Raw genomic sequence first — 20,297 nt, forward strand, 5'->3', positions numbered from 1 at the left:
CGGTCCTAAAATATTTCCCCCTTAAATTGTGAACCCTTGTTCTGGACTTCCCCAACATCGGGAACAATCTTCCTGCATCTAGCCTGTCCAACCCCTTAAGAATTTTGTACGTTTCTATAAGATCCCCCCCTCAATCTTCTAAATTCTAGTGAGAATCATTAATTGTAATAGGTGTGGCTAAAATGTCCCACCAATTATTTTATTTATTTTTCTAGCTCTGGATGTAGCGAGCGACGTTTGGTGTCCATCCTTTGAGAAGATGGTGGTAAGCCATCTTCCTGAACCATTGCAGTCCTTTTCCATTAGAAAATCCCTACGGCGCTCTTAGGTAGTGAGTTCCAGGCTTAAGATCCAACAATGATGTAAGTCCTGAAGTTATATTTGTAATTCAGGATGGTGTACAACTTGAAGGGAATCTGCAGATGAAAACGGACCAATGCTCCTAATGTCATTGTTCTTGCCAATAGAAGATGTGGCTTTGGGAGGTGCTGTCGGAGTATCTTGGCCGGCAATTGCAATACAAATACCCAGTCAGTGATGGTCGTAATGCATACCTCTCGGTTAACCCTTGGCAATCCTGATGCCCTCCTGCATAAGTCTAATAGTTTCTTCCTCTAGCAAATTCCATTCTCATGAGATTGACCCTCGTTCATGCTTATACCTACTATAAAAGAAAATACATTTTCAATCCTGCAGCTAAGCCTAATATCTGAACTCCCTTTATTGCTGAGGAATGCATGAGTAAAATTATACTGAAGATAAGCAAGGCAGGAGTTTATTTAAATTGATTGAGGTCTTAAAACCCGAGGACCAAAATAATATAAAGTAAATCAAATAACTGATTAATATACCCTCAGAGTTGGTACTGATGAAGGAATCTCTGCAATTAGTTATTTTTTAAAGTAAAGCAATAATACTTATGTTGTCTGTTTTATTTAAATTCTTCAGATGTATTAAATATTCTGTAATATTCTGACACATTCCCATAAGCTTTGGAACTATGATAGAATAAAGTGAAAATGCAGTATCAACATAGTGTTAAAGATAATTTCTTGTTATTAACACTTTAAAAATACCAGGCATTGTACTAAATGGAAAATGTGCCAATGAAATAAAATTATCCATGCTAAATCTGCATTTTTCAATTATTGCAGTTATTTTGCCCACAATTGTGCCTTTGCTTCACAAATGCTAAACTCAATGATATTTGAGAATATGTAAATTAAAGTGGCCTAATAGTCTGTAAGGAAAGATGGACACTTTAAGGTCAGACAGGCATAGAAAACAATCTATTATCTTTGCCATTTTTGTTACATAACGTCATAAGGTCGTGTGATAGGAGCAGAATTAGGCCATTCAGCCCATCACGTCTACTCGGCCATTCAATCATGATTGATCTATCTCTCCCTCCTAACCCCATTCTCCTGCCTTCTCTACATAACCCCTGACACCTGTACTAATCAAGTGCTTAATTCAAGATGGCGGACTGCGGGGGTGATGCGCCGTTTTGTACGGCTGCTCCTCCTGCAGTCCGTCCTTTCACCCTTTTTTATTTTTATTTTTAGTCCTATTCGTGTAAGGTGTTTCTTGGAGGTCTTATTTTATGTGGTGGGTGGGGGAGGGGAAGGGGGAAACTATTTTAACCCCAGTCCTACCTGGTCGGAGATGCGGTTTTTCTCCGAACCGCATCTTCGTCCTCTCTGTGCGGCCTACAGTCAAACTGGAGCAGCTCTGGAGCGGCGTTTCCTGCCGGGACTGCAGCTTCGACGGCGGTGTAGATGCTGGGACACCTACATGGAGCGGGCGATGCCTTACCGGGTCGCCTTGCGGTAAGCTCCGGGGCACTGTGACCGTCGACAGCACCGCGGAGCCTGGGATCCGAGATCGCCAGAGTCGGAAGTTCGGCCGGCGCGGCCTGTGAACTTTGGTCGTTGCAGTCTTCGGGGGGGAAGCGGCCGCTTCAGTCCAAGCCGCTGATGTATGTTCACCGACGCCGATGATCCAGCTTCGCGGCAAGAGGGCCTGAGAACACCGGGTTGGCTGAGGAGGCCAGATATAGGCCCCGACCTCGGGTGGACTATGAGGGGGAGAACTGGATATTTTTAGTGCCTTCCCTCACAGTGAATTCTGCTGTGGGGGGACGTTTCATGTTGATTTCTATAGTGTACTGTTTCTGTGTCTTTTTTTCTTTTTCTCTTTTTTCTCTTTTTTTGATTTGTATGGATTTATTGCATTGATCTGTTCAATTAATTTAATCAATCTCTGTAAAGCACTTTGGTTCAAATACTAGTTTTGTTGAAAAGTGCTATATAGATAAACATTATTATTATTATTATTATTATTATTATTATTATTAATGTTACTTCCTGGACCTAATTCAGTATAATCTAACAGAACAGTCTAGCTGCCCTTTTAGAAAGGCAATGCTGCACAAGGCATGTCAATACATTTCTGTATGCGGCTCACAAAAAAAAATGTTTGCTCTGCCAGTTTGTTGGAATAATCTCTGATAGTGTGAAGGTAATTGAAAATTGAAGGCAACATATGGATGGATTATCCAGTCGAAGATTACATTTGCAGCTGAATGTAGGCGTGATGATAATTCAAGCATGTCTCTAGTATTCTGGTGTGATATTCTCTTGATATTTTGATATTTAAACCCCTAATATACTTTATAGCAAAACAGGTCAACAAGGGACCAACAATAGTACGATCAGATACAAGCTTTCTTGTCAAAGAATTTGAAGTATAGATGGAGTACTATCAAAGTGAATTCTCTGCAAAATTTCATTTTATTTTAATCCTTTGTTCTTTACATGGTCATAAGATTATAAGATCATGAGATAGAAGTAGAATTAGGCCCTTCAACCCCACCATTCAATCATTGCTGATCTATCTCTCCCTCATAACCCTCTTCTCCTGCCTTCTCCCCATATCTCTGACACCCATACTAATCAAAAATCTATCTATCTCTGCCTTAAATATATCCAGTGACTTTGCCTCCACAACTTTCTGTGGCAAAGAATTACACAGATTCACTGCGCTCTGACTAAACAAATTCCTCCTCATCTCCTTCATAAATGAACGTCCTTTAATTCTGAGGCTCTGACCTCCAGTCCTAGACTCTCCAACGTGAAATCATCCTCTTCGCATCAACTCTGTCCAAGCCTTTCACTATTCTGTACATTTCAATGAAGTCCCCTTCATTCTTCTAAACTCTAGTGAATATAGGCCCAGTGCAATCAAACGCTCATCACATGTTAACCTACTCATTCCTGGGATCATTCTTGTAAACCTCCTCTGGACCCTCTCCTGAGCTAGCACATCCTTCCTCAGATATGGTGCCCAAAATTGCTCACAATATTCCAAATGTCCATAGGAAGCAATTCAGGACTGTTTAACTATGTTTTGGATTATTCAGATAAATTAATGCATGCATAGTTATTATAATACAATTACATTTAATCACAACAAATATGTTATGCAGATTTAACTAAATATTTCACATGGATTAATAAAGAATGACAGACCGGATTTGTGTTATCTCACCCACAAGTGAAAATATACCCACAAGGTATGACATCTTTAGCAGATCTTGTAGCACAATTTCTTCTCCTCCTAACCCCCAAACCCAAGTGCCAAATGAAGCCAGGGACATTGTTCCTTCTAGGATCTCACTCAGCCGCAAGTCTCATACTACACAGTGGTACTGGTGTGCCATAAACCCCTATTGGTAAAGATTGACCACTGATACAAAGGTTGGGATTCTAGCTGCCAGAGGTGTAGCACGGAACTCCCTTCACGGAGCATGAGATTGGCAAGCAAGCGGTCACAAGGTTGTTGGCTTGGTGACCGGTGAATGACTCAACCAATCCAGCCACCTTCTACCCCAGAACAATAAATTGGTTTATGGATTAGATGTTCTGGTCTGTGAGTTTATAATTATGCATTTATGTAATGCTTCATTGCTGGCAGAGCTAACATTTAATTATCTTTGTTCGTTGTCTTTGACAATGCAGTAATGAGTCACGACCTTAATCTACAGCAGTCCTTGAAGTGGAGAGATTCCCACAGTGCTGAGAGGTAAAGAGTTCAAAGAATTTGACTTGGCAGTGATAAAAGGACAGTGATATTCGAGTTCAAATCAATTGTGATTTGCAGGTTAACATAAACAGTAGCATTTGCATCTACCTAGTCCCTTGTGCTTTTAAGTAATAGAGATATTGGTGTGATAGTTGTCTTTTGTAGTTGCCTTTGCAAATTGCGACCGTGCATGTTGTTATTAATGACAGCCTGTTTTGGAGGAGGCAAATGTTCAGGACCATCGTTAACGTGGCATTTAAGCAAGCTGCTTTATTGGTACAATTCTTAACTATTGTTGGAGCTGCACTATTCCAGACAAGCCAAGACTGTTTCATTGCACTCCTAAGTCATGCTTTCGGACGGTCTTTGCATAGTCAGGAGATAAGACACTATAGATAAAAATAAAACATTGTCTCTAAGCTTGGTGCTTTAGTTTAGTTTAGTTTAGAGATACAGTGTGGAAACAGGTCCTTCAGCCCACCGAGTCCGTGCCAACCAGCGATCCCCTTACACTAGTTCTATCTTACACACTAGGTACAATTTACAGAAGTCAATTAACCTAGAAACCTGCACTACTTTGAAATGTGGGGGGAACAGTCAGTTGTGATGAAGTGCTTTGAGAGGCTGATCATGGCGCAAATCAACTCCCACCTCGACAAAAACCTGGACCCATTGCAGTTCACTTACCACCACAACAGATCAACGGTGGATGCGATCTTGCTGGGTCTCCACTCCGCTCTGGACCATTTGGATACCAAAAACTCATATGTCAGGCTGTTATTCATTGACTACAGCTCAGCATTTAACACAATCATCCCCTCTGTTGAGCTGGTTACTGTCAGAACTGGGTCTCTGCGCATCCCTCTGCAATTGGATTCTCAACTTCCTCATTCACAGACCACAGTCTGTCCGTATTGGTGCAAAATATGTCAACCTCGATAACAATCAGCATGGGAGCACCTCAAGGCTGCGTGCTCAGCCCCCTGCTGTTCTCACTCTATACTCATGATTGCCTAGCCGGTCATAGTGCGAACTCCATCAAGTTTGCTGATGACACGATTGTTGTGGAACATATCACTGCTGGAGATGAGTCAGAGTATAGAAGTGAGATTGATCGTTTGACCAAATGGTGCCAGCACAATAACTTGGCTCTCAACACCAGCAAAACCAAGGAACTGATTTGGACTTTGGAAGGGGTAGGATGGGGACCCATAGTCCCATTTATATCAACAGGTCGATGGTGGAGAGTGTCAAGAGCTTCAAATTCCTGGGCGTGCATATCTCTGAAGATCTCTCCTGGTCCGAGAACACGGATGCAATTATATAAAAAAAGCACATCAGCGCCTCTACTGCCTGAGAAGATTACGGAGAGTTGGTTTGTCAAGGAGGACTCTCTCGAACTTCTACAGGTGCACAGTAGAGAGCATGCTGACCGGTTGCATCGTGGCTTGGTTCAGCAACTTGAGCGCCCAGGAGCGGAAAAGACTACAAAAAGCTGGAAGAACTGCCCAGTCCATCATCGGCTCTGACCTCTCTACCATCGAGGGGATCTATTGCAGTCGCTGCCTCAAAAAGTCTGCCAGCATCATCAAGGGCCCACACCATTCTGTCCACACACTCATCTCCCTGCTGCCTTCAGGTAGAATGTACAGGAGACTGAAATCTGCAACATCCAGATTCAGGAATACCTACAGCCATCAGGCTATTAAACTCAAACTCAAACAAAACTCTGATCATTAATAGCCCATTGCACTTTATCTGTTTATTTATGTGTGTGTATATATATATTTATTGGTATATGGTCACACTGATCAGTTCTGTTCTGTATTTATTTATGCCTACTTTTTTCTGTTGTGCTGAAGCAAAGCAAGAATTTCATTGTCGTATCTGGGACACATGACAATAGACTCTCTTGAATCTTGAAACTAGAGCACCCGGAGAAAACTCACGCGGTCTGAGGGAGAACGTACAAATGCCATACAAACAGCACCCATAGTCAGGACCTAACCCAGGTTTCTAACTGTACGGAAGCAACTCTACTGCTGCACTGCTGTGCTACCCTAAATCATTCACTATTATTTATTCTTCTTTGGGATCCAAGCGTCAATGGCCAGGCCAGCATTTATTCTCTGTGCCTATTTGCTGTTGGGAAAGTGTTAGTGAATGATCTTCTTAAATTGTCTGGTAAAGGTACCCCCAAGTTGATTTGGTGGATGGAATTTCAGGATTTAGATCGAATGTCAATGTCCTTGAAGCATCATTGATATATTTCCAAGGCAGGATTGTATGCAGTATGAGCAGGAACCTGCAGGTGGTGGTGTGGTGCTCTCTTATCCTGCTTCATGGTCAGAGTGAGCCATTGCTTGGTACCTTGGTGGAGTAACTGGTACTTGTCACATATCGGCAAATGCCTGAATAATGCTTGGGCCTGCTTCATTGTTGAGGAGTTGGAAATTGAATTAAATATTGTGCAACTGTAAGCGATCATCCTTGCATTTAACTTTATCATACAAGGAAGGTGAATGATGAAGCATTTTAATATGGTTGGGCACCAAGGAACTCATACAGCACATGCAGTCACATACAGGGATTGGGATGATTGACATCCACAACATTTTCTTTTTTTTCAAGTATGACTTCAACCATGGGAGTATTTTATCTTTAATGTCCATTGACTTTAATTATACCAAGGTGCCTTGATGACACGCTTGGTAAAATATTGCTTTGATGTCAAAAACAATCAGTCATGTCACTTCTAGAATTTAGCTCTTTGATCCACATTTGGCTCAGATACATTATGAGGTCAGGAGCTGAGTTATCTTGATGAAACGCAAACTGGGTATCAACGAACGAGTTATCAAATGGTATTGTTGAAGGCATCTTCCATCACTGGTATCGTTATATTTATCAATTCACTCCAAACCCATTTTTACTCTTTTCATCAATTTGTGATCATCCATTCCATAGTTTAGATTAGTTTAGAGATTTACTGTTTTATTAAAACTTAATACCAACTACAGGTGCACAACCTTTTATCCGGTGTTCCAGAAATCGAAAAGCTCCGAAAACCGGCCATTTTTTCCAGATGCCGTCTGCGCACCAAAGCTCGTGTTTGGCGCCAAACTTGACCCAAAATGACCCACGGTCAACCCAGGTCTGTACTACTGTAGCGGCTGCCTCCTCCCTGGAGACCGGGAGACGCTTAAACATCTGTAAATCATTGCTTAAATGTTAGTCAGTTAGTTTGGAGGGCTTTTATGTGAAGGGGGGTGAAGGGGTAAACTTTAATTCTTAGTCCCCGACCTGGTCGGAGAGGCGGGGAGCGGTCAATGCCTTACCGGGTCGCCGTGCAGTAAGCTCCGCAGCGCTGTGGCCGGTGGGGCTGTGGGCGACGCCGGTTGTAGCTCCGACCCCGGCAACTCTACCCCTGGCTGCGAGGCGCTCCAAATCCAGCTCGGCCCGCGGTCGGACGCCCCAGCTCCGCGAATGTCGGGAGTCGGCGGCGTCGCAGCGCTGGGACACCAGCGGGGAGCGGGCAATGCCTTACCGGGTCGCCGTGCGGCAAGCTCCGGAGCGCTGTGGCCGCCGACCCAACATTCGCGGGGCGTCGCTGGATTTGGAGCCGCGCAGCCAGGGGTAGAGTTGCCGGGGTCGGAGCTCCAACCGGCGCCGCCCGCGGCCGGACGGAGCCCCCAGCTCCGCGGCTCCAAATCCAGCGACGCTCCGCGATGTTGTGTGTCAGCGGCCACAGCGTTCCGGAGCTTGCCGCACGGCGACCCGGTAAGGCATTGCTCGCTCCCCGCTGATATCCCAGCGCTGCGACGCCGCCGACTCCCGACATTCCCGGAGCTGGGACGTCCGACCGCGGGCGGCGCTGGATTTGGAGCGCCTCGCAGCCAGGGGTAGAGTTGCCGGGGTCGGAGCTACAACCGGCGCCGCCCGCGGCCGGACGGAGCCCCCAGCTCCGCGAGGTTGGGAGTCGCCGACCAGGTAGGGGACTAAGAATTAAAGTTTCCCCCTTCACCCCGACTCCACCACCACCACATAAAATCCCTCCAAACTAACTGACTAACATTTATGCAATGATTCTCCCGGTCACCGGGGAGGAGGCAGCAGCTCCAGACTTTTCAAGCCGCCCGCGCTACCTACCTAATCTACGCTAAAAATCTTCCATTCTGAAATCCGAAAATGTCCGAAATCCGACAAGTGTCTGGTCCCAAGGCTTTCGGATAAAAGGTTGTGCACCTGTACAAACTTTTTTTAAATGATACACACTTTAACCTTCTAAATTGGTCAAGGGACCAATCCCAAGGGACCAATTGATTAGTCCTCGTTACAGATATTGCTTGATGGCCTGTAATCTGCTCCCAACTTGTGTTTTCTGTAACTTGTTATTTGTATCTAAACTCGGCCTACTTCTTGGACCTGTGAGCCAAGATCACTCTACACATCACTCTTCATTATCATTCTTTGTGTCATCCTCTCTAATTTTTCCAATGTGTCTGTCCCATCAAATCATTAGATACATTAAATGCATCCTAACGTAGATGATTATAGAGCCATGCACCAATGGCTTTTAGTTCAGATCCATTTAATTCTATTTATCCTCCATAGGTTTGTTATGAATGCTTTGTCCATTAAAACAATGCATTTCTAATTTTATTTATTTTTGTTCTTTATCTCTGACTGGACTACTACTGTTGCTCAACTATCATTAAACTAACTGTCCCTTCCTGCCACACTCTGCCCATCAATATCCAAATTATTCCACAGCTACATGATTACACTGAATAAAACGATTCAATATGCTTAAAAATCAAAACCTTGCATGTTCCAAAGTGTTCCAGACAACCCCGTTTGTTTTAAATTACAGACACTGTCATTACATAGGCTAGGAACTGACAAAAGGAATCACAGAATGAAATGGCCTGAGTTTCCATTCTGCAAAAATTCACATGATTTATTAGATATGACTTCCAATTTAGTTTAATAATCGCTAATAATTAATGATTTATTTTACAGACTTTAAAGACTTTTCAGAAAATGTGTTTGGTGCTTGCAAAGTGTTTGCCAAATTGGCTTGGCTTTTAAAGACTTTTCAGAAAATGTGTTTGTTGCTGTGTGTGTGTTTATGTGAGAGAATCTGTGTGTGTGTGTGTGTGTCTGAGTCTGTGTGGGCAAGTGAGAGAATCTGTGTGTGTGTGTGTGTGAGAGAGTCTGCGTGTGTGTGTGAGCAAGTGAGAGAGATCTGTGTGTGTGTGTGTGTGAGAGAGTGTGTGGGTGTGTGTGTGAGAAAGTCTGCGTGTGAGAGTCTGTGTGTGTGTGTGTGTGTGTCAGATTTTGTTTCTTGGGAATGAAATGTCAAATACCAGAGGCCATAGCTACAAGGACAAATGGAGAAAGTTTAAAGAGGTTGCACAGTGCAAGTGTCTTTTTAAACAGTGGAGTGGAAGGTGCCTGGAATGATCCGCCAGTGGTGGTGGTGAAGCAGATACGATAGTGGTGTTTAAGAGATTTTAGATATTTACATGAACTTGCAGGGAATGAAGGATGTGGAGCATGTGCAGGCAGTGTGCCTAGTTTAAATGGGCATCAGATTTGACACCGATATAATGAGCCAAAGGATTTGTTCCTGTATTGTATGGTTTTACGTTCCATGAAAGCTCCAAATATGTCAGCTAGAGGGCACCACATGATGAGGATGCACAAAAGGATTCAAGGCATGAAGAACATTTCAAGGATCAGAAAGGAAACTATGCAGCTTCAGCCATACAATCACCCAACTACTGAAACAATGGCACAATACCTTCAGAGATAGGGATGTGAGTATGGCTGTTCCCACTTGTTTTCAGGAGTGGATCCTCATGCATTTTCTGCTGCTTGTCACAACATGCAGCTATATATGTGTCTCGGTCTAAGCCAGTGTTTTTGATGTGGAAAATATAGCGGAAGGCTATTTATTATCACTTCATAAGAAATTTTGCCTATAAACTCACCTTTGTTGTTATTGAAGATGCAAATATTTTATATTGATACGAAAATGTACAGGAGATAGTCATTCTTATCTCTCCTACAAGTGTTGTGCTTTCTCATTCTATTTGCTCTCCTGCTAACATGAATGCAGAGACAAAGATACATTATGGAGCTGATTATGTAAATGCTCAGTTCCCAACATCTCAACTAAATTTCTCTCATCCAATGGGTGAAATCAGTTTAAAATGAAGGTCTTTGCCATTCATTGTTGCGAAGCAATTGCCAAGCCTGCGCTTGATCTCACCGATGTAGAGCAGTTGAATGGCGATCGCTTCCCCCAACACTCCGCACAGTCCACATTAACCAACCCGATCTACCAGTGGCTCAGCACTTCAACTTCCCCATCCCATTCCGAATCCGACCTTTCTGTCCTGGGCCTACTCCATGGCCAGAGTGAGGCCCACTGCAAATTGGAGGAGCAGCACCTCATATTTCGCTTGGGTAGCTTACATCCCAGATGTATGAACATTGACTTCTCCAATTTCAGGTAGTCCTTGCTTTATCCCTCGTTCCCTCCCCTTCCCAGCTCTCCCACAGCCCACTGTCTCCGCCTCTTCCTTTCTTCATCATCCGCACCCCCCTCCCCCCCCCCCCCCCCCACCCCACCCACATCAGTCTGAAGAAGGGTCTCCACCCAAAACATCACCTATTCCTTCTCTCCATAGATGCTGCCTCACCCGTTGAGTTTATCCAGCATTTTTGTCTACCTTCAATTTTTCCAGCATCTGCAGTTCTTTCTTAAACGATCCATTGAGCTAGATAAGTGTAATGGATTGAATTGTTTTATGTTTCTGGCTTGATATCATCATTGTGCTGAAACAGTAAGTTAATTTTGTTGCAACCCAGCTTTCAAGAGGCAGTAATCGATCAAATAAATTGCTTGTCTCACAAAAAATAATTATTGATGCAATAAAGGAGGATGGAGTAGAGACATTGGATGGGGTAGAGTCATAGAAAGATGCAGCTTGGAATCAGCCCCTTGAACCTTCAAATACACATCATCCATCAATTTGCACTATTCAATTTTTTATTCACTCCACATTATCATCTAACCCCAGATTCCACCACTCACCAACACATTCACGGCAAGTTACAGAGGGCAATTAATCCAGCAATGTAAAATTGCTCCTGTTTGCCTCCTCTCCACCTGCAATATCCGCATTTCCATCTTCAGGCTCCCATGTCTTGATCTACAATGATATCTTCATCTTGATTGATAAACTCCTGCAAACTTCCATCAGGAGCACCAGATACAGAATTGTTTTGCTCAGTTGTCAAACAGAATTGAAGTTTGGTCACATTTGAGGTATGTAGTGCATTGGGGGGGAAAATGGATACTGAGTACTGTGTGATCTCCTCATTTAAAGGAAGAAGTTAATGGATTGGAGGCATTTCAGAAAGGACGTCAATGAAATAAAGTGAGTTGCCTTTTGGGATAAGTTGGGCAAACAAGTTTGTATATGTTGGACGTTTGAAGAGTGAGAGGGGACTTGAATGAATGTTATAAAATCCTGACTGTAGAGAGAAACTATTTCCTCTTGTGTGAGAATCTGGAACAAGGGACCTTGTTTAAAAATATGTGGTCACCAACAATGTCAGAAATATGACAAATTTTCTCTTTAAATAGGTTGCAAATATTTGGCACTCAAAGGACTTGTGGTCTACTCATGTTACTAAATGACTTCAAATGTTTGCAAATGTTCAACAAGCACAAATAGTCAATTACTCCTAACAAGTAATCACACTATAAAATCATTTTACTAGAAGATGCTTAACCAATCAATGAAAATGACTGAAATGTACTTCTCTTCCTTGTGAACTGGCATTTGACCCAGCCTGACCCAGATACATTGAGCAGATCGCCAAGCATAATTACTGGAAACTACAGAACAGTGAAGCTCCAGCAATGCATCTGGGAATTGCCAATGAGCACCCATCAGGAACCTCACGACTTGTGCACACTCACATGCCTGCGGAGGATCCCTGAGCTTTCTGATCATTATGGGTGGAAGCGTTGTTTCAAAGGATAGTCCAATAAGTTACCACTGCAGGCAGATCCTAGTCTTGGTCATATCATGGGTGCAGTATTGACTAAAGTGCAGGAGGTAGAGAGCAGTGGTGACTGACGAGAGAGATGTTACGTACAAATGACCCAGACTTGAGCAAAGGAAGAACAATTTAAAAGTCAGTAAATAATATAAAGTGATAAATAGTGAGTGTGACAGCAACAGGATGCAGGCTGGTGCAATGTACAGGCATGTAGCAAATGCAATTTATTGCAGATATATGTGAGGAAAGTAACATGCTAAGGTTGAAAAAATCTAAATGGTGCTATTTAGCAGGAAGCCAAAAGGTTATCCTGTGCTGAAGATGTAAATTAACAAAATGGCTAGAGGGAACAATTTAATCAGGAAAACCGTTTTTAACATCATTCACAAAGGAATTAAAAAGAGTATTATTTTTTCCTCCCCAGCTTGGCATTGCCAAGATTTAAAATGCTTTGCCTGGAAGGATGTTGGAATCAGATTGTACAGGAAGTTTCAAAAGATAATTGAAATATATTCTAGTGGCCAAACTGGCAGTGGTTATGGGAAAAAGTCAAAGTATGGAGCCAACTTGAATTGTTCTCCATAAACTTTATAACAGTGAGATTGGTGGTTTTCTTGTAACAATGCCATAAATCTGCGCTCAATAATTGGGGAAAGAAGATTGCAAACCATGCAGATATTTTGCAATTCCAAAGCCATGCTATAGACTCATGCTGCTGTATTTTCATTCTTTATTTATCCCATTTGTTCTTTCTGGAGCTGATTTAACTGACACCTGCAAACATAAAATAATTATTGGAGAACATTTCTTAAAAAACACATAAATCTTACACAGTCAATTACATACATTCTTTGAAAGCCTTCCAGCGTGATTTCTTTTAATTCCTGCATGTCTGCTCACACCCAGTATGATTCACTGGCAGTTCTTCCACTCCAGTCTGCTGCATTTGGTGTTGACGAAGTGACCTCCCCTGCACTGGAGAAACCAAACACAGATTGTGTGATCTCTTTGCAGAGCACCTGCGCTCAGTCCATAGGAGTGATCCTGATGTTCCTGTTGTAAACCACTTTAATTCTCAATCCCACTCCCATTCCGACCTGTCCTCTTCAATGCCATAGTGAGTTCCAAAGTAAATTCAAAGAATCTTATCTTCTGTCTAGGCACTTTGCAATCTTCTGGACTGAACAATGAATTTTCCAACTTCAGGTAAACTCAATATTGACCCATTGACATACTTATGTCTCTTCCTCACCCAGTTTCTGATAAATGCCTCAGTCATAACCAGTACTCATGCTTCTTATCAACAAACCTATCTTTTATTTTAGTTTAGTTTAGATTAGAGACACAGTGCGGAAACAGGCCCTTCGACCCACCAAGTCCGCGCCGACCAGCGATTCCTGCACACTCACATTATCCAACACACAATAGATAATAGGTGTAGGAGTGGGCCATTCGGCCTTTCGAGCCAGCACCGCCATTCAATGTGATCATGGCTGATCATCCCCACACACCAGGTGCGTGTGGTACTGCAGAAGGCATGAGCGACTCCATTCGTCACACCTTTTGACCTTACGACCTTCCATGCAACCCCCTATTTAAATGCGGCCTTCCCCCCGGAAGCTGGTGCCCGCCCACCCCCGCCCCCCGTTATGGGGCATTGTGATGTCATTTTGGAAGCGGGTTAAAAGATTTTCTGTTTAAATACTTGGTTTTGGATATTTTTAAAACGCTGTAAGTTCGGAAATATAGGTGGAAATGTGACGGGAAGATGTTTATCGTCACCACGGGAAAAATGTGAGTAGGATGTGTGAAAATTGGAAGGCTGTGGCCTAGCGTTTGGAAGAAGATAGGAAAACCAGATTGACACATCGTGGGCACATACAAGACAAAACCTTTTAGTTATATAGAGATGGGCGGGGCAAGTTTTTTTACAGATGAAGTGGTGGGTGCCAAGAAAACACTAGCAGAGGTGGTGGAGCAGGCAGATACGACAGTGGTGTTTAAGAGGCTTTTAGATTGGCATCTGAATATGTAGGGTAGGAGGAATATGGGTCATGTGCAGGTAGATGAGGTTATTTTATCATGGTATCAGACAATGTAGGCCGAAGGGCCTGTCCCGGTGCTGTACTTTTATATGTTCCAAAAAAGGGTTATTCCTGCTTTTATTTGCTGTGTTCTTACTTTTGGCAACTGTTTGCATAACGTGGGGGAAGTGACTCTTGCATGGTTAGTGACAGGTGCCTGGAAGATTGCTGTGAGCACTGTAGCCATGGTAATGTAATGCCTTCGATAACAGTGCCTGCAGATTGTCTAGAACTACGCCCCACCCACCATCTTCCTGCTGACACAAAACCAGCAAACTACATTACATCTGTGATACCCTATTTGTAACCCATTGCATTTCATGTCTGCTACAGCAGCTCATCATCTAATTGAAATGTGAAAATGAATAGACTTTAATTTCTATGTGTTAAAACCTTTCAGCTCTGAAAATAACGTGTTGAAAATTCAAATTTCGCTTTCCCTTGAAACAAATCCCATAGTTCAGGTCTCACTTTTATTTCTCACCTGGTTTCACGATCTTTTTAAAACAGTTTTATAGGTGCTTTTTTCTTTCTGCTTAATTTACTGAAACCCGTTATTGGTGTGAGTCGGATTCAGATGACTATGTTTATTAATACATCCCAGCTGCTCACTCCGATCTAATTAACACCAGGAGCAAAATAAATCCCACTGTCTCAGCAAGCAATCCGTGCTTTCACAGGGAGGAAATGAAATAAAATTGGTGAAATGAAGACAGAAAAAGCTGAGGAATATTACCTCAAGCTCTGTGAGATGTTGCCTGAGCAGCACATACAAAGACACACACTAAGACTATTTACCACCAACATTGGGCAAGAAGAGAGATTTTATCTATTGGTGTTATATCACTAGGAACCTGATAATATTTTTTTTTACCCTTCTGTGTCTTCATTAATATTCATGAAAGTTTCCTGGCACAAAACCATCTTCCATATGGTGCTCCACATGGCAGGTGTTGAGATGGGAAAGGAGAGACTGAGGAATCCAGAAGTGCAGCAGTGGAAGCAATCAGCGGTAACCATGTATATTTTGCCCAGAATCACGTGTTTCACTGCTGCACTAAGATAAATGCCATTTCTGATCACCAAGCACACAAATGTTAAAGATAATTTCATTGAGATTATTTGAGCAAAGTGAGGCACAGTTTTGTAGTATCCTCACAAATGTGAATATATTGAACATTTTTTGAATTAAACTGTTTCAGGAACTCAGTTACTGAGAACACAATGATGGATCAAAAAATTTCAGTAAACATCTTCGGCGACTTGTATGGAAAAGCCACCACCCTGGCCAGACTGTAATTACTTAGAGAAGAGCTTGCATCAGCAACTTCCCCGAGAAATACTTTGTAATGGAAAAATTGAGAAACGATATGACAACAGGAAGCTTTTTTTTTTAAAGTACATTCAGATGTAATATACCTTGATGGTGTATTACACTGCAGATTTTAATAATAATTCACCCTCAGTCATTTGCTAAGAAATAATATTCAGATTTTACTTGCCTACTATTCTCCAACCCTCATGAATATGCCAACGATATGTTCAAAACTTGTGAAAACTTACAAAAATGTAATATTGCAGAATGGTGGAGACAGAACAATCATCTGTATATAGAGATACAATAAATAACTTTGTGGAGTGGAGTGCACACAATAACCTCCATCTCAACACCATAAAAACGAAGGAGATAGTTGTGGATTTCAGGAGGGGGAGGAGGACTCAACCAACACCAATCACCATCAGGGGCACTGAGGTGGAGGTGGTCGTCAACCACAGGTACCTTGGTGTGCAGCTTGACAGTGAGCTGGACTGGAAGAGTCATATGGAGGCGCTGTACATGAAGGGACAAAGTCGACTGTATTTCTTAAGGAGGCTAAGGTCTTTCAACATCTGCCAACCCCTACTGTGCAGTGTCTACCATTCAGTGGTGGCCAGTGCTCTGTTTTTTGCTGTGGCCTGTTGGGGAGAAGGCGCCCGCATAGCGGACAAAAACAGACTGGACAAGCTGATCAGGAAGGCCAGCTCAGTGGTCGGGGCTGAGCAACTAATGGTCCAGCAGGTGGCAGAGGTCAAAACTCTGAACAAACTGGGTTCAATAATGACCAACCCCACTCACCCACTCCACGCCCTGAAGGTGATCAAGAGCAGCACCTTCAGTCAGAGACTGATTGCACCAATGTGCAAAACTGAGAGATATAAGAAGTCTTGTATACCAGCTGCTATAAGGTTTTACAATGCACAAAAATAATTTTGCATTTTTTTAGTATTCATTCATTGTATTTTAACTTATTAAGTATGGAAGCTATCTGAGGAAATGTGTGGTGTTATGTCTGTCTTGAAGCTGTTGTGGCACTGTCATTTCCTGTAAAGGATTATTAAAGGATAAACAACAACGACAACAATCATAAATATACATATTTTACGATGATTTTTTTCAAAACCAGCAATCTGTTATTTATAGGACAAGTTATGATAATGGTTTTATAAAAAACGCATAAGGCAGTCAGACCCTGTGAGGGAAAAAGAACTAATGTTTCTTTACTATTTGTCAGACGTAAATTATCAAAGGGTATGCTTCCATATATTGTTCTTTCTAGTTTACATAGGAATGAACATTAAAAGACTGCTGATCATTATGCGAGACACACCAGACAATTAGTTTGTGATTAATCATTTTTATATTAATATTGTCAAATTTTAACCACTGTACCCCCAACAGTTCTCCCAATTCTGTTAGAACTCTCATTTTGGAAGAACTGATCAGAAATGATCCAAAATTACTTTTTTTATTAATGCTTAACTCTAATCTAAACAAATTGTGTAAAGGTGTAAATAAACATATACGTATATATTCACAAATTAAAACACTTTAAAACAGATTCTCTTTTCATACAATATTGACACAACTGATAGAATTGAAATTGTTATAAACCCAATGGCTGCACCGCATCCCTATATTTCATACAGTATCATCTTGTTAAATAATACAATTTCAGTTTGTATCTATTGCCTAAGGTACCACATCCTCTAATACTAACAATCATTGACAAAGCTGAATCTTTAACTAGTCCAACACTTTTTTTTGTACAGAAACACACCACAAACAGTCCTTATATGAATCTCTTATTTGCATTAAATAATCAGAGGTATAAGGAAACACATCTGCCTGTTGGGACAAAAGTATTTTGAAACGATAAAACAGTAAGTAATGGACACACCTGTACAATTCAACAGTTGGTTTCACTGTGGTAAAAGTGGGTTAAGGCACAGGCCTGCAGGCTGGAAATTTCTACTGACATACCCATCAGGTTTTACAAAAAAGGTGCACATTTTTGAAATTTGGAAACAGAAACCTATCCCAGCTAACAAGCCAGGGAGGAGAGAAGGTATCAGAGTATGAGGCTCTATTGTTTTCATCACATGGCAAATCGTGCAAGGAGTCAGATAGCAAAGTGATGACATTTCTTCATATGAATGCTATCATCGTGTTATGTGCAGATAAACTGGAAGAAAGGTTAGCAGGCAGATTCTGGTGGTCACAAAATCCTTTAAATGCACCCACTTTAATTAAATGGTGAGAATGTTGGAAGTAACTTGCCGAGTCCAAGATAACAATGTCCACACTTATACATTGGGAGCATGATTGCAGATCCAAAGATTAAACCACGGCTGGTGGAAAGCCTCGAGTCTACAGTTACTATTCTGAATGCATTTAACCAAGAAATAATTGAAAACAATGAACGGTGGCTGCAAGAAGAGATGCCATGATCTTTGAATGATGACATGTGTTGGTACCTTATCATTTTACTCCAAGCTTAATATACTAAACTAAACAATAGATAAATATTTTTGCACTTCATAAGAACCCTGGTCGAGATCTGATTTGCTCTGAGGTTTGAGCCACATTAATACATTGTCTTATTTTGCCAAATAGTTTGCTACTGTGATAATCTGTGTTTATTTTAGCAAATGATACAAGCACATTACACAGAGAAGGTGGGTTCTTAAATTATAATTGAGGGGTGGAAGTTTTTTTCTAAAAACCCAAAGACGTTTTAAATCCAAACAGGGGTAAAGCAACGTTTTCTGCAAAAACGGAAACTAAATTGGATAGTTGCTGCAAAATTATTCACGTTGTGTGTTACAGTTAATTTGTGCATTAACAAAGGAATAGCTCTGATCAGCAAAACACATGATTCAGATTCAATGTGGGGCTGACCTGAGAGCCTCTCAGTAATATACCTGAAGAAGATCACCTTTCATTTTAATTACCTTTAGATCTAACAAAACATAAGTGGACGGAAGGTTCAGAAGTGGATACAAAGGATTACGCTGACAGTCTGGTCCCAGGATATTTCATAGCTGCACTTCTTCAGGGGAACATGTCAACCAAAAATGAGGGGGTGTCATTATTCCAAAAATAAATTTTAATCATCCCTCGTTAGTTTCTTCCAAAATATAGTAAGCACTTTTTTTTTAAGTGTCTCAGGTAAAATAACAAAACTCGGTTACAGGGAAGCTCTAATGCCATGATCCCAACCTATAATGACTGAAGCCATCACTATTGATCCCTCAGAAAGACTTCAAGCTGGAGTCCAGAAACCAGGGGTTTTCTGGCATAATTTCAAGATGGTCATTAGGACAGGAGAACCATCAGGCTTATTTATGAAAGTATGTGCACTGCAACTAATCTTATCATCACTTGGTATGCAGGTAAAGAACTCATGCATAGACTCACGGATCCGCACACCAAACCAAGGCCTAACACATTAAAGAAGAGTAAACAAATATAATTGCTTGGTTTTTCTTCAATTTTCCATGTTTTTCTCTCAATGGAGGCTGATGCTGAGCTACAGATCCACTATTATTAGTAGTCAAAGGACTAATGTGCTTAAATTGGCTATTCTTTATGTCTTTATCTATGGAACACAGAATGGCCTGGGCTGAACAAGAACTTACTGGCCCATAATAATATAATTAAGCTTCTGAACCTAAATATTCCATAACCTCATTTTAAAGTAAACTTAATTGTAACTTGAAATCCATAAAGTAGAAGAACAGAATACTATACTTAATAATGACGTTCATTTTGAGATTTTCTACAAAAATATTGTTTGTATTTATGAGAATTGTTAATGATCGTAACATTTTTATCTGGAACTAGATACAACTAGACTGCTTAATCACTGATACTGACAATTTTGTTGATTATATTTCATCTCCTATTCTGTAGTCTGTGCTTTCAAAGAGGCAATAGAAGACGGTGAATTCAAATCTAAAGTGCTTTCTCCAGGCCTGTATTATTATATCATTCCTTTCATTCTTTGTCAATGGTTTGCAACACCACTGTCATGGAAGAAAACCTCATATTGTAATACTCTTTGGATCAGGTAAACTAAAGAGATATTATGTGGATAAAATTACTGTAATATTTCTAGTATTTTGAAAATTTGTGATTTAAAAAACTCGTTGTCAAATGAAAACCTTGGGGATCAACCTTTAATTTCTGTAGCCCTAAAATATGGTTTGGTGTATTACTGAGTGGTTGAAGCATTTCTCCCTCAGGTTTAAAATAAAGTTCTTAATGTTAGCATTAAAATGGAGAGGTGAACATACACTGCCAGCTGATTGTATAATCACTGGATCCATATGTTTACAGTTCTGTAATGGCAAATATTCCCCTTGCAAACTGTAGCAACCCACAAATTAACTGTTCTATCCAACAAATGTACACCATTCATTGTGACTACCTTACACTTCTTATCTTGCATTGTCATATCAATTGGCATTGGATCTGTGAATTCATGGGGTCTTGAGGTCTAGTGGCTGGTTGGAGATCAGTACCTGATGGGAAGCTGGGATCTCAAGTGGAACGAAAGGGGGTTACAGGGGAGTTTGGGAGACAGAAAAGTGATCTGGCTTTGTGGAGTGAAACAGATTATGAGATTGAGACCTGGTCCTGATGATGGAGTCAAGGATCAGAATCCATCAGAGAGTCAACATTTTAACCAAACACAGCACGTTGTGGAAAAGGGTGAGGAGTTTGGG

The sequence above is a fragment of the Leucoraja erinacea genome, chromosome 16 (assembly GCF_028641065.1).
Source record: "Leucoraja erinacea ecotype New England chromosome 16, Leri_hhj_1, whole genome shotgun sequence".
NCBI classification, from domain to species: Eukaryota; Metazoa; Chordata; class Chondrichthyes; order Rajiformes; family Rajidae; genus Leucoraja; species Leucoraja erinaceus.